This window comes from Globicephala melas, chromosome 8 (assembly GCF_963455315.2).
Source record: "Globicephala melas chromosome 8, mGloMel1.2, whole genome shotgun sequence".
NCBI lineage: Eukaryota > Metazoa > Chordata > Mammalia > Artiodactyla > Delphinidae > Globicephala > Globicephala melas.
This window is the reverse complement of record NC_083321.1, coordinates 68,554,123-68,572,999: the sequence shown is the minus strand read 5'-3', so window position 1 is coordinate 68,572,999 and position 18,877 is coordinate 68,554,123. Positions and strand designations below refer to the sequence as shown.

The following is an 18,877-nucleotide window of genomic DNA, read 5'->3' as shown; positions in this document are numbered from 1 at the left end:
TATGATGAGAGTTTTTTGTGGCTCACAGAATCACCAGGAGGGCTGGAGACTTAGGGCCAAGCTATCAAGAACACTGTCCAAATCTTTGATGTGATGAAGATTGCACAGCCACTGCCAGTGCCATTAAGCAGTCGACACCATAGGTTAATCACTAAGATCACCAATGCTGCCACTGGATGGCTCTCAGAACTGACACGTGGCCCTTGGAAGTAGATATAGCCACTGCTGCTGCCACCGTCCCTCCCCAGAATGGTTGCTGGGCAGTCCTTGCTTCACAGTGCCGTTTTCGGTTCAAAGACTGGTATGAACTTACCATTAGTGGAGCATAGCTCAGGGGCTTGTGTCCTCACTGCAAGGAAGATAGGAAACTGAGCTTCCAGGGCTGGAGGTAGGCAGGGCTTCCCAATGAGATTTATAAAGTGCAGAATTTTCCAAATATAGGAATAGAGTTTGGACATCAGGATCCTAAAAAAGAGTAACAACTACCATTTATTATCCCCATCAGTTCATATGAGAAAAAAAACATTTAGTTCTAAACTGTAAAAGGGGACAAATTACAGTATATAGAATAGCCTATTAATGGAATAAAGTGTTCTTTTAAATAGAAAACTCACTGTATTGTCCTTACTGTTTTCTTTTCTTTATTCATGGGGAAACTCTGCCTTGAGGCAGCTTGATTGACAGAACAATTTTGGAAACCCTTGTGTATAGAGGACACGGGCCTTGGATAACAAACTTGGTCTTGGCATTTCAGCTCTACCACTTACTTAAGCAGTTGTATAATCTTAGGTATGTTAGATCTGAAATTCAAGGTCATCCTTTTTAAAATGGGGATAATACTTCCTAACTCTTAGACTTGCTGGGGGATTCGATGAGATAATGTATGTAGATGTATAGCAGGACCTGGAACATAGGAGCCAGGGGTAGATGCTCCTCTTCTGTTCTTCCCATCTTGTGCTGTAAGGGGTCTGCATCCTGCACTAGAACCTGAGACTCTTAGCCCTTCCAGCCATGGGCTGCACTAGTGCTGTTTGCTGTTGAATCTCTAAAACCTAGCTCAACGCCTACAAAATAAGTGCTCAGTGACTGCTTGCCAAATAGACAAGTAGGGCTTCCCTGGTGGCGCAGTGGTTGGGAGTCCGCCTGCCGATGCAGGGGACACGGGTTCGTGTCCCAGTCCGGGAAGATCCCACATGCCGCAGAGCGGCTGGGCCCGTGAGCCATGGCCGCTGAGCCTGCGCGTCTGGAGCCTGTGCTCCGCAACGGGAGAGGCCACAAGAGTAAGAGGCCTGCGTACCGCAAAAACAAAACCAAAGACAAATAGACAAGTAGCTCTTACTTAAATTATTACTAATTATGTGAAGTAATAATGTAAAACACATGATATCATCCTTGGCACAGAGTAGATATTAAGTATAAATGTGAGCGCCCAACTTCCATTTCTAGTAATAATCAGCAAGTTTCTTTGGGCCAATCCTCCTCCTAGAATGTTTTTCAATGTAGTAAAATATATATAACATAAAATTTACCATCTTAATCATTTTTAAGTGTACGTACAGTTTAGTGGTATTAAGTATTTTCACAATGTTGTGCAATCATCACCACCATCCATTTCTAGAACCTCTTTTTTTTAACTTAAAAATTTTATTTTTTTAGAGAAGTTTTAGGTTTATAATAAAATTGAAAGGAAGGTGCAGAGATGTCTTGTAAACTCTGCTCCCACACATGCATAGCCTCATCCATTCTCAACACCACTCGCCAGAATGGTACATTTCTTACGAAGCGTGAACATACATTAACATATCACAATCATCCAAAGTCCATAATTTACCTTAGGGCTCACTCTTGTGTTGTATACTCTAGAGTGTGGACAAATGTATAATTACATACATGCATCATTATATCATACAGAGTATTGTCACCACCCCTGTGCTCTGCCCAGTCATCTCTTCTCTTTCCCCACCTCCCCTCACTCCCCGACAACCACTGATCTTTTTACTGTCTCCATAGTTTTGACTTTTGCAGAATGTCATATAGTTGGAATAATACAGTATGTAGTCTTCTCACATTGGCTTCTTTCACTTAGTAATATGCATTTAATATTTCTCCATGTCTTTTTATGGCTTGGTAACTCATTTCTTTTTAGCACTGAGTAATATTCCAATGTCTGGAGGCACCATAGTTTACCCATTCATCTACTGAAGGACATCTTGTTTGCTTCCCAGCTTTGGCAATTATGAATAAAGCATCTATAAATATCAATGTCCAGGGTTTTGTGTGGACATAGGTTTTCATCTCGTTTAGGTAAATACCAAGGAGCATGAACGCTGGACTGTATGGTAAGAGCATGTTTAGTTTTGTAAGAAACCTCCAAACAATCTGCCAAAGTGGATGTACCACCAGCAATGAATGAGAGTTCTTTTTGCTTCACATCTTTGACAGCATTTGGTGTTCTGGATTTCTGCCATTCTAGTAGGTGTGTGGTGGTATCTAGTTTTAATTTGCATTTTCCTGATGACGTATGTGGAGTATCTTTTCATATGCTTATTTGTCATCTATATATCTTCTTCAGTGAAGTGTCTGTTGAGGTGTTTGGCCCAGTTTTTAATTGGGCTGTTTGTTTTCTTATTGCTGAGTTTTAAGAGTTTTTTGTATATTTTGGATAACGGTCCTCTATCAGATGTGTCTTTTGCAAATGTTTTCTTCCTACTGTGGCTTGTCTTCCAATTTTGATATTCTTTCACATAGCAGAAGTTTTTAATTTTAACTAAGTTCAGCTTATCAATTATTTCTTCCATTGGATCATGTCTTTGGTGTTGTATCTAAAAAGCACAACTTATTGAAGAGACTGTCTTTTCTCCATTGTATATTCTTGCCTCCTTTGTCATAGATTAGGTGACCATAGGTGTGTGGTTTTATCTCTGGGCTTTCTATCCTGTCCCATTGATCTATATTTCTGTTTTTGTGGCAGTACCACACTGTCTTGGTTACTGTAGCTTTGTAGTATATTTTGAAGTCAGAGAGTCTGATTCCTCCAGCTCCATTTTTTTCTCTCAAGATTGCTTTGGCTATTTGGGGTCTTTTGTGTCTCCATACAGATTTTAAGATTTTTTGTTCTAGTTCTGTAAAAAATGCCATTGGTAATTTGATAGCGATTGCACTGAATCTGTAGATTGCTTTGGGTAGTATACACATTTTCATAATATTGATTCTTCCAATCCAAGAACATGGTATATCTCTCCATCTGTCAGTATCATCTTTAGTTTCTTCATCAGTGTCTTATAGTTTTCTGAGTACAGGTCTTTTACCTCCTTAGGCAGGTTTATTCCTAGGTATTTTATTCATTTTGTTGCAATGGTAAATGGGAGTGTTTCCTTAATTTCTCTTTCAGATTTTTCATCATTAGCGTAGAGGAATGCAAGAGATTTCTGTGCATTAATTTTGTATCCTGCTACTTTACAAAATTCACTGATTAGCTCTAGTAGTTTTCAGGTTGCATCTTTAGGATTCTCTATGTATAGTATCATGTCATCTGCAAACAGTGACAGTTTTACTTCTTTTCCAATTTGGATTCCTTTTATTTCTTTTTCTTCTCTCATTGCCATGGCTAGGACTTCCAAAACTATGTTGTCTTATTCCTGAACTTAGAGGAAATGCTTTCAGTTTTTCACTATTGAGAATAATGTTTGCTGTGGGTTTGTCATATATGGCCTTTATTATATTGAGGTAAATTCCCTCTATGCCCACTTTCTGGAGAGTTTTTATCATAAATGGGTGTTGAATTTTGTCAAAAGCTTTTTCAGCATCTATTGAGATGATCATATGGTTTTTATTTATTCAATTTGTTAATATGGTGGATTGCATTGATTGATTTGCATATATTGAAGAATCCTTGCATCACTGGGATAAACCCCACTTGATCATGGTGTATGATCCTTTTAATGTGCTGTTGGATTCTGTTTGCTAGTATTTTGTTGAGGATTTTTGTATCTGTGTTCATCAGTGATATTGGTCTGTAATTTTCTTTTTTTGTAGTATCTTTGTCTGGTTTTGGTATCAAGGTGATGGTGGCCTCATAGAATGAGTTTGGGAGTGTTCCACTCTCTGCAATTTTTTGAAAGAGTTTGAGAAGGATAGGTGTTAGCTCTTCTCTAAATGTTTGATAGAATTCACCTGTGAAGCCATCTGGTCCTGGACTTTTGTTTGTTGTATGATTTTTAATCACAGTTTCAATTTCATTACTTGTGATTGGTCTTTTCATATATTCTATTTCTTCCTGGTTCAGTTTTGGAAGTTTGTACTTTTCTAAGAATTTGTCCATTTCTTCAAGGTTGTCCATTTTATTGGCATATAGTTGCTCGTAGTAGTCTCTTATGATCCTTTGTATTTCTGTGGTGTCATTTGTAACTTCTCCTTTTTCTTTTCTATTTTTTTTTTTTAATTTGAGTCCTCTCCTTTTCTTTCTTGATAAGTTTGGCTAAAGGTTTATCAATTTTGTTTATCTTCTCAAAGAACAAGTTTTTAGTTTTATTGATCTTTGCTATTTTGTTTCTATTTCATTTATTTCTGCTCTGATCTTTATGATTTCTTTCCTTCTATTGATACTAACTTTGGGTTTTGTTTGTTCTTTCTCTAGTTGCTGTAGATGTAAGGTTAGGTTGTTTATTTGAGATTTTTCTTGTTTCTTGTGGTAGGATTGTATTGCTGTAAACTTTCTTCTTAGAATTGCTTTTCCTTCATCCCATAGGTTTTGGGTCATCGTGTTTTCATTGCCATTTGTTTCTAGGTGGAAATTCTGTATCTTGATTGAGGTGGTGGTAACATAGGTATATACATTTGCAAAACTCAGTAAACTATTCTTTATATGGTGTACATTGTTATCCATAAATTATGCCACAATTCATATGATATAACAAATTTAAAAATAGGCACAGATGTAAAACTACAAGGAAAAGGAAGAAAATGATTATCCCAGTGATTTCCTCCATTTAGAGGAACATATGGGGGGGAACTTCTAGAGTCCTGGCAATGTTCTATTCTTGACCTGAGTTGTGGCTATCTCAGTTTCACTTCATAGTTTTTTTTTGTTAAACTGTAAACATATGTTTCATGTACTTTGTGTGTATGTAAGTATGTGTATGTATATATTTCACAGTAAAAGAAAAAATGAGACATAACTAATTTCATAAAAACAGTGTTTTCCTCTTTTGCACTCATGGAGTGGAAAATCATGAGGCAATCCTCATTACCATTCACAGTTAGGTAAGGGGTACAGTGAACAGAACATGTTACAGTGATCATGTTGGTGGAAGAACCTAAGCTTATTTATTTAAAACAATTTATGGCAAATGCCTTGTTTCAAAAAATATTTTAGTTGCATATAATTTCCCTCTGATGTAAGTATGGGATTTGGTCCCTGCTTCAGCGCCGAGTACAAGAGAAATTTCTCTAGATTTTGAGACGGAGACTCAAGTTAAGAGAGGTTTAACACCCTTGTAAAGTAAACTAGATTCTTTGGATTATGTTTGGACTCTGAAATGTATACTTTCCAGATAAGTGTTTTTTGTTCATGCTTTTGGTTTTTATTATTACCATGTTTATATTCCCAATAAATTGCCATATTTTTTCACAGAAATGAGTTGATGATTTTATCAGCCAGGATAAGTTAGATTATGCCATGGTAATAAAAAATGGCAAAATCTCAGAGGATTAATAGAATACATGTTAAGTGCTCAGTCACACCAAGTTTCCTTTTGGCCTGGGTGGTTCTGCACACAGGGGTTCTCTATGTGGTGCAAGGTCAGGATGCTGGGCTGCTTCAATCTCATGGTACCTCCATGTCAAAAGGCACTTCCAGGACCACCAGTGCAGGGTTGGGGGGCAGGGGGAAAGGAGAGCTGCACAGTCAAGCACTGGCAATGAAATGCTTCCGCAAGCAAGTGATGCATGCCATGCATTTCATTGGCTAAAGCAAATCACATGTTTATTATGTTCTGGGGAGGGTTGGGGGGTGGGCAGGGAAGCATAATTCCCCTACGTGGTCAGAAGGATAGGAGAACCGATGTGTTTGTTAGCAGTATAATGTCCGCCTCCATTACATAGCAGAATTAGGCAAAATTAATGTTATATTTTGTAAAGATGCATTGAGTCCCACTCAAATGGCAAGCATAATGATGATGGTAATATCTTACTTTTGTTTAATACTTTGGAAGTTATGAAGCATTTTCTCAACATATTTTTCATTCATTTATTCAGCAGAGTTTAAAGCAATGGTTATGGGCCAGGCACTATGCTAGGTATAGAACATGTGAATAAGACAGAGGCTCTGCCCTTCTGCATGATAATCATGTGGTAATTGCAATATCAAAGCTTGGATGGGTACAATGATGGCCAGAAGGAGAGTGCTCTGTATCATCAGGGAAAGAAAGAGGAGGACTTCTTACATGAAGTGATACTTACTTAAGTCTGGGTTTCAAAGATAAGTAGAAATTTATCAAGCAGAAGGGATGGGGAGATGGGAAAGACAATATAGAGAGTGAGAAAAGCAAGTAAAAAGGCATAGAGAGTTATCTTACATGTTCTCCCAAACCTCCAGGCATTCGGTACTTGCCCCTCTCGCAATTGTATAGGTAAGGAAACTAAGGTACAAAGGAGGAAATGATTTTTCTCAGCTCACAAACTTACTACAATGGAGACTAGAACTGAAGTCTTTTAATCCTATGTTCTAAACACACATCATTAGCATCTAAACAAAAAACACATTTTAAAGTATTGAACATATATAATTCACTCAACATATCTTATCCATAATTAATGGCTGGCATAAAATCAATATTCAGTAAAGGATGGTAAAATGTTAAAGCTCTAGATGACCCTGCCTACTATGCACAAGGTATTTTTGCTCCATATGGGCAAAAATTGCATCTCTCTCTTTTTTTAAAAAATTGAGGTATAATTGACATATAACATTATATTAGTTTCAGATGTACAATGTTATGATTCAAGATTTGTGTATATTGTGGAATGATCAACACAATAAGTTTAGTTAACATTCATCATCAGACATAGTTAAAAAATTTTTTTTCTTGTGATGAGAACTTTTAAAGTTTACTCTTTTAGCCACTTTCAAATATGCAACACAATATTATTAACTATAGTCACCATGCTGTATATTACATCCCCCTGACATTTATTTCATACCTGGAAATCTGTACCTCTCATGTCCCTTTTTTTTATAATCATATCTGTGGTTTCAAGTACAGTATCTGATACATTATAGGTTCTGTATAAGCATTTATGAAAGGAAGGAAGGAAAGAAGGAAGGAGGAAGGGAGGAAAGAATCTCTAAGTCCTTACTTTTAAACTAACGGGAAAAGTTTCCTTAATCTATTTGAGCACTAAAATAATCCCTTAATTTGCATTCATAGACCTTCCAGTCCACTATATGTTTTTGTGTGAGACAGTTCATTTTTCACTATTGACGTACAGTAGATAGGACACAGAAGCATGGGTCACAGGGAAAAAGCCCAATGCAGTGCTTTGAACATGGTAGCTATTCCCTAAGCATTCATTGAATGGCTGAATGGCAAAGTCAGGTCGGTCATTATTCATCTGAAACAACACATCTGTGTGGTTTAAACCTTCAGAGACTAGAGATTTATTGCACATTAGCGATTACTTCAAACACTGGAGATTAATGAGGCATGAGATATTACTTCGGACTTCAGTGATCTCAGGAGTTTAGTAAACACTGCAAGCTCTCCAGTCAGTATTGAAAGGTCTGATGGGGCCACAGCAGCCCTTATTTATAGAAACTCTGGTTCTGCACCAGTGATGGGTCTGCCCTTTTTACTGTGAGAGAAGATTCAAAAGACTGTCTAGGGTGATTGCACGTCAGTACTTATCTCAGTGGCATATCAAAATGCCCCAGGCAGTCACCTTCAGGATTAACCATCTTCGTGTGGCTATTCAGACAGCCTTGTAGCTGAAAACACAGAAGCTAAAGGCCACCTATCAGTCAGCATTGAGTTTTAACAACTTACTATGCACCAAAGAGTACATCAGTCAGTCATTGAAATGGACACTAGAGAAACAAACATAAGGAGTATTCTTTGCTCTTAAGAAGGATGCAAACCAGATGGGGCAGTATAAGAGGATAATGAAAGAAGTCTTGAATCAAGTGTCAAATAATCGGCCAATAGCTCTACAAGAAAGGAGAGGCCACAGGGTACCAGGAGCTCCTAGGAAGACTTAATGAAGGGAACGAGACTTGAGGTTGCTTAGTTTTGGACACTCACTCCTGCCTTCGGACTCCTGTGATCCAGGCACACAGTACTTCACCCCATGTGAAATACACACATATATTTCCTGCGACATATATGAAATTATAGGTGTCATGAAGTTATTCATGGGCTGCTCACTCTGCCTAGAATATTTTTCCTCCACTTTTCAGCCTGGCTGAATCCCTCTTCAAGGTCCAGTTTAAAGATGGCTTCCTTTCCCAGGGCGCTCCCCACCTCCTTCGGCACCCGGGCAAAAGTTAATCACTTCCTCCTTAGCGCTCCGACAGCCCTTTGTACGTGTCTCAGATGCAGCACTAACCACGCTGCACTGTAATGAATTGTTCCTGTGTCTGCTTCCCCACTTCATGCTGCCTGGCAAGGCATGAGCCCTCATTAAATGCTGCTTGTATGGGTGGATGGATAAATTAACTGCAGGAGAGCTTTCAAATGAGAGACCAGTGGGAGATCTGGTAAGATGGGTTCAGACTTTGAAGGACCTTTTAAAGACAAGCCAAAGGGATGGGGGGAAGGAAGGAAGGAAGAAAGGAAGTAAAAGATATGCTTAAGTAGGTTAAGGGAAAAGACTGGAGCTGGATTATTTTTTTAGATGACCCAGAAAATAAAAGCCCTCCATAATCCCACTTCTCAGTGTTATCTACTATGAACATTATTTGTGTCTCCCCAGCAGTTTTTCTATGCATAGAAATACATTGGCAAATTTCCCTACAGTTTACATTACCACTATTCATGTAGGAGAGTGTCCAAAAATCCAGCCAGGCAACAAATATTTATCGTGTGCTTATGAATTACTATATAATTGTAGACAAACCAAACATTATCCCTGCCTTCCATGGATTTTACAGTATAGTGGATAAAACAGTACCTAAAAAATTATATATTGTTAAGTAGATGATTAAAATGTGCAAAGGCTCATCTCCACCATTGCTTTGGATGTTTTCAGCAGAGGCATGATATGATGAAAGCAGTACTTAGAATGATTAAGATGCCAGCAGAATAAATTGAAAAGGATAAATGTTATGGGGAGCTGGGCATGGGTAATGGCAATGAGGATAGAGAAAAAAGTGAACCCAAGAAATACTTTAAAGCAAAATTTCTTAATCTGTGGACCATTTGGGGCTACAAGGATAACTATAGAATTCTGAACCCTCAAGTTTAGACTTTATGTATAGTTTATCTATGTATTTTTCTATGGACAGTAAGTTTTGTAAGTTTCATTAACCTCTCTGTAGGGCAATATAGCATAGTGTTTTAAAATCACTGACACTGGAGTTAGAAAACCTAGGTTCAAACACTATATCACTTAGTAGCTTTGAAACCTTAGTAGAGTTACTTAACCTTCTAGAGATAACAAAGCAACAAAAGAGCAACGATGTAAAGTACCTATAACCCAACTGTTTTTATTCTACAGAGTCCATTATCCAAAAGATAAAAATCAATACTTTAAGTAAAGAATGGATGGGAATTCCCTGGAGGTTCGGTGGTTAGGACTCTGAGTTTCCAGTGCTGGGGGCCTGGGTTCGATTCTTGGTCAGGGAACTAAGATCTCGCAAGCCACGTGCCACAGCCAAAAAAATAAAATAAAATAACATAAATAAAGATAAATAAATAATAAGAAAGAATAGACAAGGCTTGATGTCAGACTGATAATGAGGGAGGAGAGAGGAAAAGGAGTAGAAGAAAAGGGATTCTGGCAGAGGAGGTAAAATGGATTAAGATTTACCATAGGAGCATGAAGGACTCCCAGAACAGTCCACCTGTAGTGCATAGTTTTCAGAATGCAAGGAGGGGCCAGATTATAGACTTGCTTTCGCAGGTTTAGAGAGTTTGGATCACTTTGCTGATTATCAAAAATGTTGACTCATTTTCACTGAATACTAAAAGCAGATGTGGCAGAGTGGGGAAGGGAGGAGGGAGGAGAAGAAAGCTGAATGGGAGAATGGGGGTGGACAAGAAGACTTCCAAGGTCCTTCAAATTCTGAACATCTATGAGTAGACACTACTGACATTGCAACTGATGAAATCATTATACTTGACTGGGAGTTGGGGAGGGACTTCAAGACTTTGTTTACAAATAATAATGTAAACATTACTATTAAAAATAATAATGTTTACATTATTGTTATTATAATGTAATATAATACATTACACTATAATAATAATGTCTCTATCTCAACAGAGACACCCTGACAAGATTCTAAGTTGTCAAAGATCATACAACTTAAACATGTGTATCTCATTGCCAGACCACACCATCTATAGTATACTGTCAGTTAATGTATTTATCTTACTATATTTTCTCCTTTTCCTTTTATAATTTTAAGACTATAGAAATGCTATAAACTGACCATTAAATTATTTTTGTTATACTTCCTTCATTGATTAATACTTGTGTATATCTTTCAATTGTCTTAGAAATAATAGAGTTGTATTGCATTGTTTTGTGTTTTATAATCTTCTTTTGACTTAAAAATATTTTTTAATGCACAAAAAGTAGAAGTGACCTGGGCCTCTCTTGTTGTCTAAGTAATCCTTAAGATCTGTTAAGCCACTGTGATAAAAGTGGCAGAAAGTGGCACCTCGGGCTAGGAGAGCACAACATTTTTAAAGAACTCTGGAGAATTTCTGCTCTAGTTGTACCTTGAACGCTGTAAAAAAAATAGAAGAAAGAAAGAAAGGAAGGAAGGAAGGAAGGGAAGAAGGAAGGAAGGAAGGGAGAAAGGAAGAAAGAAAGAGGGAGGGAGGGAGGGAGGAAGGAAGGGAGGCAGAAAGAAGGAAGGAAAGAAAAAAGGAGAGAAAGCAGGGTACCTTCAAGATGGTGGCAAAGTAAGATATGGAGATCATCCTCCTCCCCACAAATACATCAGAAATACATCTACACGTGGAACAACTCCTACAGAACACCTACTGAACGCTGGCAGAAGACCTCAGACCTCCCAAAAGGCAAGAAACTCCCCACGTACCTGGGTAGGGCAAAAGAAAAAAGAAAAAATAGAGACAAAAGGATAGGGATGGGACCTGCACCAGTGGGAGGCAGCTGTGAAGAAGGAAAGGTTTCCACACACTAGGAAGCCCCTTGGCGGGCGGAGACTGCGGGTGACGGAGGGGGTAAGCTTCGGAGCCATGGAGGAGAGCACAGCAACAGAGGTGCGGAGGGCAAAGCGGAGAGATTGCCGCAAAGAGGATCAGGGCCGATCGGCACTCACCAGCTCGAGAGGCTTGTCTGCTCACCCGCCGGGACGGGCGGGGCTGGGAGCTGAGGCTCGGGCTTCGGAGGTTGGATCCCAGGGAGAGGACTGGGGTTGGCGGTGTGAACACAGCCTGAAGGGGTTAGTTCACCACGGCTAGCTGGGAGGGAGTCCGGGAAAAAGTCTGGAGCTGCCTAAGAGGCAAGAGACTTTTTCTTCCATCTTTGTTTCCTGGTGCCGGAGGAGAGGGGATTAAGAGTGCGGCGTAAAGGAGCTCCAGAAACGGGCGCGGGCCGCAGCTATCAGCGCGGACCCCAGAGACGGACATGGGATGCTAAGGCTGCTGCTGCCGCCACCAAGAAGCCTGTGTGCGAGCACAGGTCACTCTCCACACCCCCCTTCCAGGGAGCCTGTGCAGCCCGCCACTGCCAGGGTCCTGTGATCCAGGGACAACTTCCCCGGGAGAACGCAAGGGGCGCCTAAGGCTGGTGCAACGTCCCACTGGGCTCCGCCGCCGCAGGCTCACCCCACATCGTGCCCCTCCCTCCCCCCCCGGCCTGAGTGAGCCAGAGCCCCCGAATCAGTTGCTCCTTTAACCCCGTCCTGTCCGGGCGAAGAACAGACGCCTCAGGCAACCTACACGCAGAGGCGGGGCCAGATCCAAAGCTGAACCCCGGGAGCTGTGCTAACAAAGAAGAGAAAGGGAAATCTCTCCCAACAGCTTCAGGAGCAGCCGATTAAATCTCCACAATCAACTTGATGTACCTGCATCTGTGGAATACCCAAATAGACAACGAATCATCCCAAATTGAGGCAGTGGATGTTGAGAGCAAGATATATATATATTTTTCCTTTTCCTCTTTTTGTGAGTGTGTATGTGTATGCTTCTGTGTGTAATTTTGTCTATATAGCTTTACTTTTACCATTTGTCCTAGGGTTCTGTCTGCCCTTTTTTTTATGTTTGTTTATTTTTTAGTATAGTTTTTAGCGCTTCTTATCATTGGTGGATTTGTTTTTTGGTTTGGTTGCTCTCTTCATTCTTTCTTTGTTTCTTTTTTTTATTACTTGTAAACTTTTTATAATTATTTTTTATTTTAATAACTTTATTTTATTATTATTATTTGTTCATTCTTTCTTTTTTTCTCCCTTTTATTCTGAGCCATGTGGATGACAGAATCTTGGTGCTCTGGCCAGGTGTCAGGCCTGTGTCTCTGAGGTGGAAGAGCCAAGTACAGGACATTGGTCCACCAGAGACCACCCAGCTCCACATAATATCAAACGGCGAAAATCTCCCAGAGATCTCCATCTCAATGCCAAGAACCAGCTCCACTCAATGACCAGCAAACTACAGTGCTGGACACCCTATGCCAAACAACTAGCAAGACAGGAACACAACCCCACCAACTAGCAGAAAGGCTGCCTAAAATCATAAAAATGTCACAGCCACCTCAAAACACACCACTGGATGCAGACCTGCCCACCAGAAAGAGAAGATCCAGCCTCATCTACCAGAACACAGGCACTAGTCCCTCCACCAGGAAGCCTACACAACCAACTGAACCAACCTTAGCCACTGGGGGCAGACACCAAAAACAACAGGAGCTATGAACATGCAACTTGCGAAAAGGAGACACCAAACACAGTAAGTTAAGGAAAATGAGAAGACAGAGAAACACACAGCAGATGAAGGAGCAAAGTAAAAACCCACCAGACCAAACAAATGAAGAGGAAATAGGCAGTCTACCTGAAAAAGAATTCAGAGTAATGATAGTAAAGATGATCCACAATCTTGGAAATAAAATGGAGAAAATACAAGAAACGTTTAACAAGGACCCAGAAGAACTAAAGAGCAAACAAAAAATGATGAACAACACAATAAATGAACTTAAAAATTCTCTAGAAGGAATCAATAGCAGAATAACTGAGGAAGAAGAATGGATAAGTGACCTGGAAGACAAAATAGTGGAAATAATTGCTGCAGAGCAGAATAAAGAAAAAAGAATAAAAAGAATTGAGGACAGTCTCAGAGACCTCTGGGACAACATTAAACGCACCAACATTCGAATTATAGGGGTCCCAGAAGAAGAAGAGAAAAAGAAAGGGACTGAGAAAATATTTGAAGAGATTATAGTTGCAAACTTCCCTAAAATGGGGAAGGAAATAGTTAATCAAGTCCAGGAAGCACAGAGAGTCCCATACAGGATAAATCCAAGGAGAAACACGCCAGGACACATATTAATCAAATTATCAAAAATTAAACACAAAGAAAATATATTAAAAGCAGCAAGGGAAAAACAACAAATAACATACAAGGGAATCCCAAAAAGTTTAACAGCTGATCTTTCAGCAGAAACTCTGCAAGCCAGAAGGGAGTGGCAGGACATATTTAAAGTGATGAAAGCCTACAACCAAGATTACTCTACCCAACAAGGATCTCATTCAGATTCCACGGAGAAATTGAAACCTTTACAGACAAGCAAAAAAGAGAATTTGAAAGCTAAGAGAATTCAGCACCAACAAAGCAGCTTTACAACAAATGCTAAAGGAACTTCTCTAGGCAGGAAACACAAGAGAAGGAAAAGACCTACAATAACAAACCCCAAACAATTAAGAAACTGGTAACAGGAACATACACACTGATAATTACCTTAAATGGAAATGGATTAAATGCTCCAACCAAAAGATATAGACTGGCTGAATGGATACAAAAACAAGACCAGTACATATGCTGTCTACAAGAGACCCACTTCAGACCTAGGGACACATACAGACTGAAAGTGAGGGGATGGAAAAAGACATTCCATGCAAATGGAAATCAAAAGAAAGCTGGAGTAGCAATTCTCATATTAGACAAAATAGACTTTAAAATAAGGATTATTACAGGAGACAAAGAAGGACACTACATAATGATCAAGAGTTCAATCGAGCAAGAAGATATAACAATTGTAAATATTTATGCAACCAACATAGGAGCACCACAATACATAAGGCAAATGCTAACAGCCATAAAAGGGAAAATCGACAGTAACACAATCATAGTAGGGGACTTTAACACTGTACTTTCACCAATGGACAGATCAACCAAAATGAAAATAAATAAGGAAACACAAGCTTTAAATGATACATTAAACAAGATGGGCTTAATTGATATTTATAGAACATTCCATCCTTTCTTTTCCAACCACAATGGTATGAGACTAAATATCAATTACAGGAAAAAATCTGTAAAAAATACAAACACATGGAGGCTAAACAATACACTACTTAATAACCAAGAGATCACTGAAGAAATCAAAGAGGAAATCAAAAAAAAAAACTAGAAACAAATGACAACGAATACATGATGACCCAACACTATGGAATGCGTCAAAGGCAGTTGTAAAAGGGAAGTTTAATTACAATCCTACCTTAAGAAACAAGAAACATCTCAAATAAACAACCTAACCTTACACCTAAAGCAATTAGAGAAAGAAGAACAAAAAAACCCCAGAGTTAGCAGAAGGAAAGAAACCATAAAAATCTGCACAGAAATAAATGAAAAAGAAATGAAGGAAATGATAGCAAAGATCAGTAAAACTAAAAGCTGGTTCTTTGAGAAGATAAACAAAATTGATAAACCATTAGCCAGACTCATCAAGGAAAAAATGGAGAAGACTCAAATCAATAGAATTAGAAATGAAAAAGGAGAAGTAACAACAGACACTGCAGAAATACAAAGGATCATGAGAGATTACTACAAGGAACTATATGCCAATAAAACGGACAACCTGGAAGAACTGGACAAATTCTTAGAAAAGCACAACCTTCTGAGACTGAACCAGGAAGAAACAGAAAATATAAACAGACCAATCACAAGCACTGAAATTGAAACTGTGATTAAATATTTTCCAACAAACAAAAGCCCAGGACCAGATGGCTTCACGGGCAAATTCTATTAAACATTTAGAGAAGAGCTAACACTTATCCTTCTCAAACTCTTCAAAAATATAGCAGAGGCAGGAACACTCCCAAACTCATTCTACGAGGCCACCATAACCCTGATACCAAAACCCAAGCAAAGATGTCACAAAGAAAGAAAAGTACAGACCAATATCACTGATGAGCATAGCTGTAAAAATCCTTAACAACATACTAGCAAACAGATCCAACATCACATTAAAAGGATCATACACCATGATCAAGTGGGCTTTATCCCAGGAATGCAAGGATTCTTCAATATATGCAAATCAATCAATGTGATAAACCATATTAACAAATTGAAGGAGAAAAACCATATGATCATCTCAAAAGATGCAGAAAAAGCTTTTGACAAAATTCAACACACATTTATGATAAAAACCCTCCAGAAAGTAGGCATAGAGGAAACCTACCTGAACATAATAAAGGCCATATATGACAAACCCACAGCCAACAACATCCTTATGGTGAAAAACTGAAACCACTTCCACTAAGATCAGGAACAAGACAAAGTTGCCCACTCTCACCACTGTTATTCAACATAGTTTTGGAAGTTTTAGCCACATCAATCACAGAAGTAAAAGAAGTAAAAGGAATCCAAACTGGAAAAGAAGAAGTAAAACTGTCACTGTTTGCAGATGACATGATACTATACATAGAGAATCCTAAAGATGCAACCTGAAAACTACTAGAGCTAATCAGTGAATTTTGTAAAGTAGCAGGATACAAAATTAATGCACAGAAATCTCTTGCATTCCTATACACTAATGATGAAAACTCTGAAAGAGAAATTAAGGAAACACTCCCATTTACCATTGCAACAAAAAGAATAAAATACATAGGAATAAACCTACCTAAAGAGGTAAAAGATCTGTACTCAGAAAACTATAAGACACTGATGAAAGAAATTACAGATGATACAAACAGATGGAGAGATATACCATGTTCTTGGACTGGAAGAATCAACAGTGTGAAAATGACTAGTACCCAAAGCAATCTACAGATTCAATGCAATCCCAATCAAACTACCAGTTGCATTTTTCACAGAACTAGAACAAAAAATTTCACAATTTTTTTGGAAACACAGAAGACCCTGAATATCAAAAGCAATCTTGAGAAAGAAAAATGGAGCTGGAGGAATCAGGCTCCTGGACTTCAGTCTATATTACAAAGTTACAGTAATCAAGACAGTATGGTACTGGCACAAAAACAGAAATATAGATCAATGGAACAGGATAGAAAGCCCAGAGATAAACCCAGCACATACGGTCACCTTAGTTTTGATAAAGGAGGCAAGAATATACAATGGAGAAAAGACAGCCTCTTCAATAAGTGGTGCTGGGAAAACTGGACAGCAACATGTAAAAGAATGAAAGTAGAACACTCTCTAACACCATACACAAAAATAAACTCAGAATGGATTAGAGACCCAAATGTAAGACTGGACATTATAAAACCCTTAGAGGAAAACACAGGGAGAACACTCTATGACATAAATTACAGCAAGATCCTTTTTGACCCACCTGCTAGAGAAATGGAAATAAAAACAAAAATAAACAAATGGCACCTAATGAAACTTAAAAGCTTTTGCACAACAAAGGATACCATATATAAAACAAAAAGACAACCCTCAGAATGGGAGAAAACATTTGCAAATGAAGCAACTGACAATGGATTAATATCCAAAATTTACAAGCAGCTTATGCAGCTCCATATCAAAAGAACAAACAGCCCAATCCAAAAATGGGCAGAAGACCTAAATAGACATTTCTCCAAAGAAGATATACAGATTGCCAATAAACACACATAAGGATGTTCAACATCACTAATCATTAGAGAAATGCAAATCAAAACTACAATGAGGTATCACCTCACACAAGTCAGAATGGCCATCATCAAAAAATCTACAAACAATAAATGCTGGAGAGGATGTGGAGAAAAGGGAACCCCTCTTGCACTGTGGGTGGGAATGTAAATTGATACAGCCACTATGGAGAACAGTATGGAGGTTCCTTAGAAACCTAAAAACAGAACTACCATAGGACCCATCAATCCCACTATTGGGCATATACCCTTAGAAAACCATAATTCAAAGAGTCATGCACCACAATGTTCATTGCAGCTCTATTTACAATAGCCAGGACATGGAAGCAACCTAAGTGTCCATCGACAAATAAATGGATAAAGAAGATGTGGCACATATATACAATGCAATATTACTCAGCCTTAAAAAGAAACGAAATTGAGTTATTTGTAGTGAGGTGGATGGATCTAGAGTCTGTCATATAGAGTGATTAAGTCAGAAAGAGAAAAACAAATACCATATGTTAACAAATATATATGGTATCTAAAAAAAAAAAAGGTTATGAAGAACCTAGGGGCAGGACAGGTATAAAGATGCAGACCTACTAGAAATGGACTTGTGGACACAGGGAGGGGGAAGGGTAAGCTGGGACAAAGTGAGAGAGTGGCATGGACATATATACACTGCTTAATGTAAAATCGATAACTAGTGGGAAGCAGCTGCATAGCATAGGGAGATCAGCTTGGTGCTTTGTGACCACTTGGAGGGATGGGATACGAAGGGTGGGAGGGAGGGAGATGCAAGAGGGAAGAGATATGGCGATGTATGTATATGTATGGCTAATTCACTTTGTTATAAAGCAGAAACTAACACACCATTGTAAAGCAATTATACTCCAATAAAGATGTTAAAAAAAAAAAGGAGAGAAGGAAAAATGCAGGTTATTTTCCATTTACTGCTAAGCAAATGTTTGTCTTCAATAAGACAGGTCACAAGTGCTCTTTGAAAATCTATTTTTTATTTGCCTAGGAACTTAGGAAATAAAAAGAAATTAAAATGTGTGGTTTTCTGTTCTCAAGCTCTCAATCTAACTGTGGCATCAAGATTTATGTCTAGGAAATAACTATGAAATAAAAGTAGACAAACCCTGGACCGTCCCTTGGGATGCTATTTTCCTGTTTCTTTCCTTTTATGGTGTAGGAGGACAGTTTGTAATAATGTCTTTAATTATGTAAAGCCCAAACTGTATCTCCAGGCTGATGATGCTAAATGCATCCCATTTCCTGAACACAATGTGTAAAGCACTAAGCGCACGCCATGTTCATCTTCCCTTCCAGAAAAAAGATGGTTCCTCACACCCAAAGTTACCTGGATTAGTGTCATGTGACCCTGTTACCTGGCCAAAATTGATTGAACCAGAAATCAGGGTCAAAAGTAATTGTCAAGAACTGAGCATAGTAATAGAACTAAATATTTAATGAGCACTTAAGTCTGTGAGTCAAACACTATGCTGAGGTCTCCGTTGGATTGTTTTACTTAATCTTCACAACAGTCCTATGAGATTGGCCAGAATATTATCAAATGCATCCTAATAACAATACACATATAGTTACAGAGATACCCGGACA

At 38.6% G+C, this 18,877-nt stretch overlaps 1 protein-coding gene across 11 annotated transcripts in view; it reads right to left on the bottom strand.

Annotated features, from left to right (window-relative positions):
* DEUP1 (deuterosome assembly protein 1) overlaps nt 1–18,877 on the bottom strand; it is a 224,017-nt gene that overhangs the window by 140,806 nt on the left and 64,334 nt on the right. For 10 of the 11 annotated variants that reach the window (XM_060303895.1, XM_060303890.1, XM_060303899.1 and 7 more), the window contains exon 4: nt 314–465. The exons of the other annotated variant lie outside the window; for it this stretch is intronic. The gene's annotated coding sequence lies outside the window, so the exon portion shown is untranslated. The remainder of the gene's footprint in view (nt 1–313; nt 466–18,877) is intronic. 11 annotated transcript variants of the gene reach the window in all.